Here is a 10,030-nt window from a genome sequence, read left to right as displayed (position 1 = left end):
TTGCACCAGGGAGACAAACTGTCGTGTGGTTCTTCTTACCTCACTTGGGCTCCGACACCACATACCAGTTCATCCCTCTGCACAGATGCCCTCCTCACAAGGTTTGGACTCCAACACTCTAGTGGCCACCACTTTGAACATTTGCTCTTTTCATCTAAGAACTGGCTGATTTCCTCTGTCTCCCAAACATCTCTCTATGCCTGCAAGCCCTCCCATACCCAGAGCTGGTGTCTGCCTGCCCCCTGGTATGGAAGCTGCCGCTGCTCTTGACTCACCTATGAAGGGCTCATTGTTTTTTTTTTAAAGATTTTATTTATTTATTTGAGAGAGAGAGAATGAGAGACAGAGAGCACGAGAGGGAAGAGGGCAGAGGGAGAAGCAGACCCCTTGCTGAGCAGGGAGCCCGATGTGGGACTCGATCCCGGACTCCAGGATCATGACCTGAGCCGAAGGCAGTCGCTTAACCAACTGAGCCACCCAGGCACCCTGAAGGGCTCATTTTATCCCTTAAAACCAGCTCATCAAAACCTCTTTGCAATCACCACCCTTAACTAGCTCTATTGAAAAGAATGGGTTTTTATCTGGGTTTTTTTCTAGTTGTCACCACAAAAGTGAGGGTCTTTTGGGTCCTTCTACATTTTAACCAGAAGTAAAAATCTGACCAGCATTCCTTGAGCACTCATTTTGTGCTAAATGCTTTTTGGACATGATCTCAGTTAATTCCCATAACCCAGCTAGTATTTTTCCACTTTACCTAAGAGCAAAAAGAGGTTCGGAGATTATGTCCCCTGCCCGTGAATGCTGGAGCTGGGGGACAGAGCAAGAAAGCACATCAACTTCATTTATCTCTGTGCCTCAAACTCCAACCAGCTCAAAAAATGGGAAGGGGGATTGATAATGCAGTCTCTCAGATTTAGATTTAGGGAGTCCAAGGGAGGGAGGAGGGGGGCCAGGCTCAGGCTCAAAATTTGTTTCTCTGTCCACTATCTGTCTCCCCCAGAATGTCACTTTCTAGACCAAGAGGTGGCAAACATGTTCAAAAAAAGGGCCACACAGCAAATATTTTTTGGCTTTGTAAGTCATACGGTCTCTGTCACAATGACTCAACTCTGCCACCATAATGTGAAGGCACTACAGACAGTATGTCAGCGAATGGAGGGGGGCTGGCTGTGCAGAGGGAGGAGACTGAGTCTGTCTCCTTCACCGCTGTATCCCCAGTATCAAGCATTGGCGCTCCATCAGTGTTTGCTAAATGAATGAACTAATGAATGAAATAAATGAATACCTAAATGAGTTATCATTGCTTGTATGTTCTTGGTGGAGATGTGGTGACACCCATTTCACCTATGGGGACCACTGAGGCTCGGAGAATTGAGGAGACCTGCCCATGGTTGCACAGCACGAGGCAGAGCTGGGGTCCAAGGCCAATTCTGCCCCATCCGTGCCCAGCTGGGTCTCCTGAGGAGGTGGTGGTTTTCCTATCTGCAGACACATCAGCAGAGCTGTAACATCAGCCCCTCGGGACACCAAACAAGATACTCTCTCCGGGATGGGCTATTCCTACCACATTCGTTATTAACCGTTTCACCTGGGGTTGAGCACCGTGTGATTGATCCCAGACTAGCCATCCAATTTTCCCTGCTGGGGCTAGGGAGTTCTGCTGAAAGACTTTCAGTTCCTCTGGGAAGTCACATTCTGTCTCACTTCCTGATCCTTGCATGTGCGAATCGCTCCAATGGGCGACACTCCTTTTCTCACCACCCTATTCCATCTTTACTCAAACAATTCATCCTTCAGAATGTAACCTTTCCCCCAGAGTGTAATCTCCTTCTGGAAGCTCTTGGAGTGTTTTCCACCATCACCAAACTGTTTTGCAACTTTCGGCCAACACCAACTGGATGTCCTACAAATTTAACTCAGTGTTGATATTATCAACTTGGAGATAGCATCAGATCCGTTAAAAAAACAAAGTTCAACTGAATAAGTGTTAAAGATCTTACTGCCTTTATTCAGTTATTCATGAATCGAGCAACATCCAATCTAGCCGATAGAAAAGAGTTTTGAGGAGCTGGACAAGGCAAGAGACTTTACAGACAGAAGGAAGCAAGAACAAAGAAATTGTGCTAGGCAAAAAAGTGGGTTGGTTACTGCAAGCTTCCTTGCCTTGCCCCATAGGGGAGGGCAGTGGTCCACAAGGCAGGTCACCTAACTAGTGCTGATCAGGTGATTCCTGACTGGCTGGTTAAGAGTCCACTTCTGAGAGAGCCAAACTGTGATTAAGTTAAACTTCGGTTTCATGACATGGGGCTTAGTGCGTTTGGGGCCTTGTTTTTACAGATCCCACAGGTTAAGAGCTCAGTCCCACCGGACTGTCCTCAACTTCAGACACCAATCACAAGTCCAAGCCACCCATACCTCTCACTGACTGGCTATAAATCAGGGGTTCCCACGACAACCTCCTCAGGTCCCTTCAGATAATTTGTTAGAACTACTCATAAAACTTAGGGGGAACATTTACATACATTTCCTGGTTTCTTATAAAGGATACAGATGAGCAGCCAAATGAGGAGGTGCACAGAATGAGTCCAGAGGGTCCTGCATGCAGGTGGCTCTGTCCCCACAAAACTGGGCTGCATAGGCCTCCCACATGTGGACGCCTCACCGACCAGGAAGCCAACCAAGTCTTGTTGTTGAAGAATTTTTGTAGAGTTTAACCTCCAGCCCCCAGAAGTTGCAACCTTCTAATCATTTGGCCTTCTTGGTGACCAGACCCCCCTGAGGCTGTGGAGGGGCCCTATGCCAAGTCATCTCGTTAACATAAACTCAGGTATGGTCCAAAGAGGCTCCTTATAAATAACAAATGACACTCTTATCACTCAGAAAATTACAAGGGTCTTAGAACCTTCGTGCCAGGAACCAGGCACAAAGACCATCAGAGAAGCCATCCTAGATCTCCCCCACCCACCCACCCAGGCTAGGCCAGGTGCCTCCTCCAGGCTCTTCCTGGATCTGTCTTTCAGATCAGTCTCCCCACTGTCGACCAAGTTCCACATACAGAAACCAGCTCAAAATAGGTGTTCAGGAAATGTCTAGGGAACAAATGGAATGAGCAAATGTTGGCTCACTCCACTGCCCAGTTCAACATCAGCACCAAACATAGACACACATGGCTACCCAGTCCTACATCCCAACTCATATTCTCACCTCTCTTCCACTGACAAATCTCATCATCTTTTAACACCACCTCTTCCGAGAAGTCTTTCTTCCCTACCCACTTGTAGCCCGTTCCCAAACTAACTGGGCTCATAGACTCTGCCACACCCTGTAAGCTTTGACCTGATAGGAGGTTTTCCCTATAGGAGGTCAGAACCCACTTAACCTCCCATGGCTCAGACAAGTGACACCAGCAGCTTTAGGGATGTCATTCTCCCCCTTCTTTGAAATGTTGGCCAGGCTCGGCTGGCCTCTCAGAAACTCAACAGAATTCCAGAACCTCGACTAACATCCACAGACCAGGAGGAGAACACCGAGCGCTGTGGTCAGGAATCAAGGAATGGGCAGCCTGCTGGGTTTCTCTCCAGGCTGGACAGCGCCACCCAGTGCTCAAAGTGGCTTCGACACTGGTTTAGAGAACAGAGACCACGCGTTCCTACCTCCTTGCCTTTGCACTGGCTGGGACCTCTGCCTAGCCTGCCACACCCTTCCTCCAACTCGCCAACATTTTGCATGGTCTTGAGAGTGACCCCACAATCCTCCGGGTTTGCTCATTTTCCTCACCTTGAGCGTTAGCCCTTCCTGGGCACTGCTGCTCCAGGAAGAAGGGCATGCCCTACCACAGAGTTCTGCCCTGCAGCGAAGTCAGCTCCTGGGTCTGCTCTTGCTTCAGCCCTGGAAGCTCAGTTCCTGGGGATGCAGATGATCTGTGCCTCACGTCTTGGAACAGGAAGTCTTCCAGGAACATAGGCATGTTTCTCACATCTTCGGAAGAAAAAAAAAAAAAAAACTCCTCAGTCCTCTAGGTGTCACCAAACTTCTTGGAAAAGTGTTTTCCTCACTGCTGCCTCCCACCACTCCATGAAAATGACCAAGAGCAGGAACTACCTTCCCCTTGAGAAAACCAACAGACCCATTTTTGTCTTGGTCCTACCCATAAGAAGGGTGAATACTCCCTCCTTCCTGCTGGAAACCCCATTCTTCCAGAACTTCCCTCCCTGATGGCCTCATCTCTGGGTTCTCGCTAACTCCCCAGGGGCTTTTCCATCCCCTTCCTAGGCCCCTCTTCTGCCTGACCTTGAAATGAGCCTACCACTCATGAAGCTTTGCTATCCAAATCCCCTTCCGCTGCTGGGAGGTTGAGGATGAAAGGCAGCTGGGGATAGACTGCTCATCCAATTTCTTCAGGACTGAAGCCAGCCTGGGGCAGCAAAATCAGAAGGAGGCACCAAGGCCAGAACTGAAGGAGAAACCATCCAAGATCCAATAGGGCAAACATGAAAATCCAAACTGGTCATGGGAATGGGGAGACCAGGGTGAGGCTATAGAATCATCTTGGCCTTGTGCTGTTTTAGGTACTAGATCTTTAATTACTTTCCTTTCCAGTGTTTCCTGTAATATTTAGTCTGTTTATGTTTCCAACTTCTTGGGTCCTTTGGATAGATTGTATCACTCTGTCATTTATTTCTGAATTGTTCATTTATTTGTTAATTCCAACTCTCTCACATAGAAGCTATCCATTACTGCGTAATAGATTGTTACTAACCGAGTGGATTAAAGCAACACACATTTATTATCCCAGGTTTTTGTGGGTCAGGAATCTAGACATGACTTAAGAGACCCTCTGCTTAGGTTGTTTCATGAGGCTGCAGTCAAGGGGATGGCCAGGATTAGGATTTTATCTGAAGGCTCAACTGGGGTATGACTTATTTCCAAGCTCACTCACATGGTTTTTAGTTGCATTCATTTCCTGTTGGACTAAGAGCCTCAGTTCCTAGCTGGCTGCTGGTCAAAGGATATCTTCAGGTTTTTGCCACATGAATTATTGCAACACAGCAACTTGCTTCATCAAAGCCAGCAGGGAGAAAGTGTGCCAGAGAAATGGAAGTTAGAATCTTTTGTAACCTAATTACACAAATGACATTTCTTCAGTGATGAGGCACTATATCAGTTAGAAGCAAATTACTCCTTGGAAGAAGATTACACAAGGCCATGAATATCAGGAGGTGGGGACCACTGGGAAGTATTTTAGAAATTTCTTACCATATCCCACCAGAATATAAATTCCATTACAGCAGGAACACTTTTGTTCATGTTAACTATCACTTCTCCAGTGTTTTGAAGAGTGAATGGCATGTAGAACGTGCTCAATTAATATTTGTAAAATGAAAGACTGAATGGAGTAATCTGTATGGTCTAAGAGTAGAATAGCTGGAGATTGTTCAATTCAACATTTCTTTTATTATGTTCAGGGGTTCTATTCACAGGTTGTTGAAACTAATCAAGGAGCAGTGGGATGGGTGGAATTGTCATAGCAGATAAAACCAGGGGTGGCAGACTGTAGGGTCAACTCAGACAGGGAGGAGTCACCGGACTATAGAAGTCATGGTCTGCTCACTTGCATCACCTTGTAGGGCTCCAGGAAGTGATTAGGTAATATTATGCTTGGTGAGTGCTATATACCTGCCAAATATATCAATCAGCTATTGCTGCATAACAAACTGCCCCCCCCCCTCAAATTAATGGTTCAAAATAAAATCTATTTAGTTCACAATTGTGTGGTTCAGAAATTTGGGTCAGGCTCAGATGGAAAGCTCTGCTGAGCACAGCTGGGCTTATTCATACATCTGTGGTCAGCTGGCAGGCTAGCTAAGTTTGGTTACTTAGCCAGTGTAGTTTTAAAACATGACTGAAAATGCTTTTCAAAAAAAGATTTATTTACTTATTTTAGAGAGAGACAGAGAGAAAGAGCACAAGCGGGAGGGCCATAGGGAGAGAGAGAGAGAATCTGAAGCGGACTCTGCACTGAGTGCACAGCCCAACACAGGGCTCGATCTCAAGACCCTGCAATCACAACCTGAGCCAAAACCAAGAGTCGGAGGCTTAAGTGACTGCGCCACCCAGGTGTCCCATAACTGAAAACACTTAGACAATGAAAATACTTAGACAATCAAGAGATGAGGTCACCTTGAATCTGGGTGTGCCTAACTGCTTCAACCAATAGAGTATAGCAGAAGCAATATTATATGACCTCCAGTGTTATATCATTAAAGACCATGGAAGCTTCCACCTTGCTTGCTGGAAGACTCACTTCCAGAGTCTTGAGACACCATGTAAGAAGTCCAACTACCCTGAGGCTGCCATGCTATAGATGTCATGTGGGGGACCACATGGAAATTCCTGAGACTATAGAGCGAGAGAGATCCCCGCAATGAGACCCCAACCATTTGAGCATTCCCAGCCCAGGAACCAGACATGTGAGGAAAGATGCCCCCCACATAATTCCAGCCCCCAACCACTAGGCACCCCAGCCCTTCTAGTCTTCCCAGCTTAAGAACTAGATGCCATAGAGCAAAACAAACCATCCCCTCTGTGTCTTGTTCACAGAATCCATGAACATATTAAAAAATGGCTGCTGTTTTATGCCACTGAGTTCTGGGGTGGTGTGTTACCCAGGAATAAGAAATTGGAATAGATGGCCTCACTCATAGCTGGAGGTTGATTGGTTGGTGGTTGAGGCCATAGAGGTGATGATGTCATATATTTCTCATCACCTGGACTAGCTTGGGCTAAATCAGAGTACACAGCTTTCATCAACCCCCAACAGAAACATCAAAAAAACAAAAACAAAAAACCAGCAGAAACTGCCATAACCAAATTTTCAGAACTCTGGAAAAGAGTCAAAGGTTTATAGCAACCAAGGAAACACTGGTTAATAAAAAAGGCAACTTCAGAATGGTAAAAGTCTTTGCAGCATTTTTATTTGCTCTGTCCCACCTTCTTCCTGGTGTGGCAGTGTCATAAAAAGGGAAGTCCATGTTCTCAGCATGAGACCCTGGTCCCTGGATCTGAAGGGATCCCAGCAGACTTGATTCAAAAAATTATAATGTATGTATGCTCTAACCTGTCTGGAAACTACCTGAAAGACTGACACAAAGTACATATCTCTTTTTTGCTTACCTGGCATTCAAGCTAGAGAAGGCCTAGGTGCTGCTCAAAAACCCTGCAAGCTGACTTAACAATCCATAGACATCTCGGGCAAAGATTATGGTCGAAACATACAATATACTGCCTGAGACTCAGGATCAAAAGCTGGGGAGAGTGTTTTTGGAAAATTAGGACATTCAGAAATACCTGCGTAGTAATGGGGATGTAGAAAGTTTGGTGCCCAGGTATTTGCCCAGGGCAAAATACATGCTCAGAAAAGACCTGAGAAGACCCCAAGGTTTACTTTAGGCTGATTCTAGGCCCAGTGCAAGCCTGGCTAAGTGTTGAAGGAGTGCTCTGGCACAGAAGTGATTTGCAAAGACAGAAAGGTGGGATTTATGTTTTATTTTATTTGTTTGCTTTCTAAGCTCTTGGATGTTCAAGAAAATCTCTGTAAAAACACCAGCTGAACCACAAACTAAGGAACAGAGACTTCAGTGACCACACACATGAAGGAATACAGTATTTGCAAGAATTGTTTGAGAAAATCACTAATCAAATGCACTACTAGTGCTTTCAGCAATCAAAAACCAAAAACGATAGCATCAAACATCAAACTCTGGTGCAAGGGGAGAATCTGATATCCAAAGTTACCACATTATGAATATTCAAATTTCCAGTTTTCAACAAGAAAAATCAGACATACAAGGAAACACAAAAATATGGCCTGTTTAAAGGAAAAAGCAAATTGACAGAAACTATCCCTGAAAAAGTCCAAATATTAGACATACTAGAAAAAGATTTCTAAGCAACTGTCTTAAATATATTTAACAACCTCTCATTCTTTCTCTCTCTGTCAAATAAATAAATAAAAATCTTTAAAAAAAGAAAAAAAGGCACCTGGGTGGCTCAGTTGGTTAAGCGACTGCCTTCAGCTCGGGTCATGATCCTGGAGTCCCGGGATCGAGTCCCACATCAGGCTCCCTGCTCAGTGGGGAGTCTGCTTCTCCCTCTGACCCTACCCCCTCTCATGCTCTCTCTCTGTCATTCTCTCTCTCTCTCTCAAATAAATAAATAAAAATCTTTAAATAAAAAAATATATTTAACAAGCTAAAAGAAAATATGGACAAAGATTTGAAAGAAACTAGAAAACAATGTATGAATAAAATGACAACATCAATAAAAAGATAAGAATTATTAAAAAGGAACCAAACAAAAATCATTGAATTGAAACGTACAAAACTGAAATTCAAAATCACTAGCCATGTTCAATAGCATATTTGAGCAGGCAAAAGAAAGAATCAGAAAGCTTGAAGACAGGACCATTGAGATTATTGAACCCGAGGAGCAGAAAGAGAAAAAGAATGAAGAAGAATAAACAGAGCCTAAGGGACCTTTGGGATACAATCAAGTGGACCAATATACACATTATGGGATTCCCAGGAGGAGAAGAGAGAGTGGCAGAAAGACCATTTGAAAAAAAAAAAAAACAGTGGTTGAAAACGACCCACATTTGGTGAAATACATGAATCTACAAATCCAAGAAATTCAGTGAGCTCCAAATAAGATAAACCCAGAGACTAAGATACACTAATATCAAACCATCAAAAGACAAAGTGAAAATCTTGAGAGCAACAAAAGAAGTGATTCATCATTTCCAAAGGATCCTCAATAATATTAATAGCTGACTTCTCATCAAAAACCATGGAGGCTAGAAGAGATTGTGATGACGTATTTAAAGTGCTGAAAGAAAAAAAAAAACTGTCAATCACGAATTCTATATCTGGCAAAATTGTCCTTCAAAGATAAGAAAGAAATGAAAATATTCTCAGACAAACAAAAGCTGAGAGAGTTCATGACCACTAGACTTGCCCTGCAAGAAATAATAAAGGAAGTCCCTAGGGACTGAATCTACCAGCACCTTGATCTTGGACTTTCCAGCCCAGAACAAAAGAGAAATACATTTCTGTTATTTATAAACCACCCATTCTATAGCATTTTGTTATAAAAGCCCAAACGGACTAAGACAATATTCAATGGTGTGAGACTGAAAGCTTTCCCCTAAGATCAAGAAAAAGGAAAATACCCACTTTTGCCATTGCTATTTAACATTGTACTGGAAGTTCTAACCAGAGCAATTAGACAAGAAAAAGAAATAAATGGCATCAAAACTGGAAAGGAAAAAGTAAAACTACCTCTGTTCACCAGTGGGTGACATAATCCTATATTTAGAAAATCCTTAAAAATCCACAAGAAAGCTACTAAAACTAATAAACTAATTCAACAAAATTGCAGGATACAAAATCAATACAACAAATTCAACTGCACTTCTATATACCTGCAATAAGCAGTCAAAAAAGATAAGTAAAGCAATTCCACTTACAGTAGCATCTAAAAGAGTAAAATACCTGGAAATAAATTAAACCATGGAGGTGGAATGCTTGTATATTGAAAACTATAAAATGTTGTTGAAAGAAATTAAAGAATATATAATAGGTAGAAAGATACCCTGTGTTCATGGATAGGCAAACTTAATATTCCTAAGATGTCAATACTTCCAAAACTATCAATGGATTCAGTACAATCCCTGCCAAAATTCCAACAGTCTTTTTAGCAGACGTGGAGATGCCAGTCCTCAAATTCATATGAAATTGCAAGGGGCCCCAAAAAGCCAAAACAATTTCAAAAATGAAAATCAAAGTCAGGGACGTGTGGGTGGCTCAGTCGGTTAAGCGGCTGCCTTCAGTTCAGGTCATGATCCCAGAGTCCTGGGATCGAGTCCCGCATCAGGCTCCCTGCTCAGCGGGGAGCCTGCTTCTCCCTCTCCCTCTGCTGCTCCCCCTGCTTGTGCTCTCTCTGTCAAATAAATAAAATCTTAAAAAAAAAAAAA

Source organism: Leptonychotes weddellii, chromosome 1 (genome assembly GCF_054177405.1).
Source record: "Leptonychotes weddellii isolate Sample4059 chromosome 1, ASM5417740v2, whole genome shotgun sequence".
NCBI classification, from domain to species: Eukaryota; Metazoa; Chordata; class Mammalia; order Carnivora; family Phocidae; genus Leptonychotes; species Leptonychotes weddellii.
The sequence above is the reverse complement of the archived record's forward strand: the minus strand, read 5'-3'. Positions refer to the sequence as shown.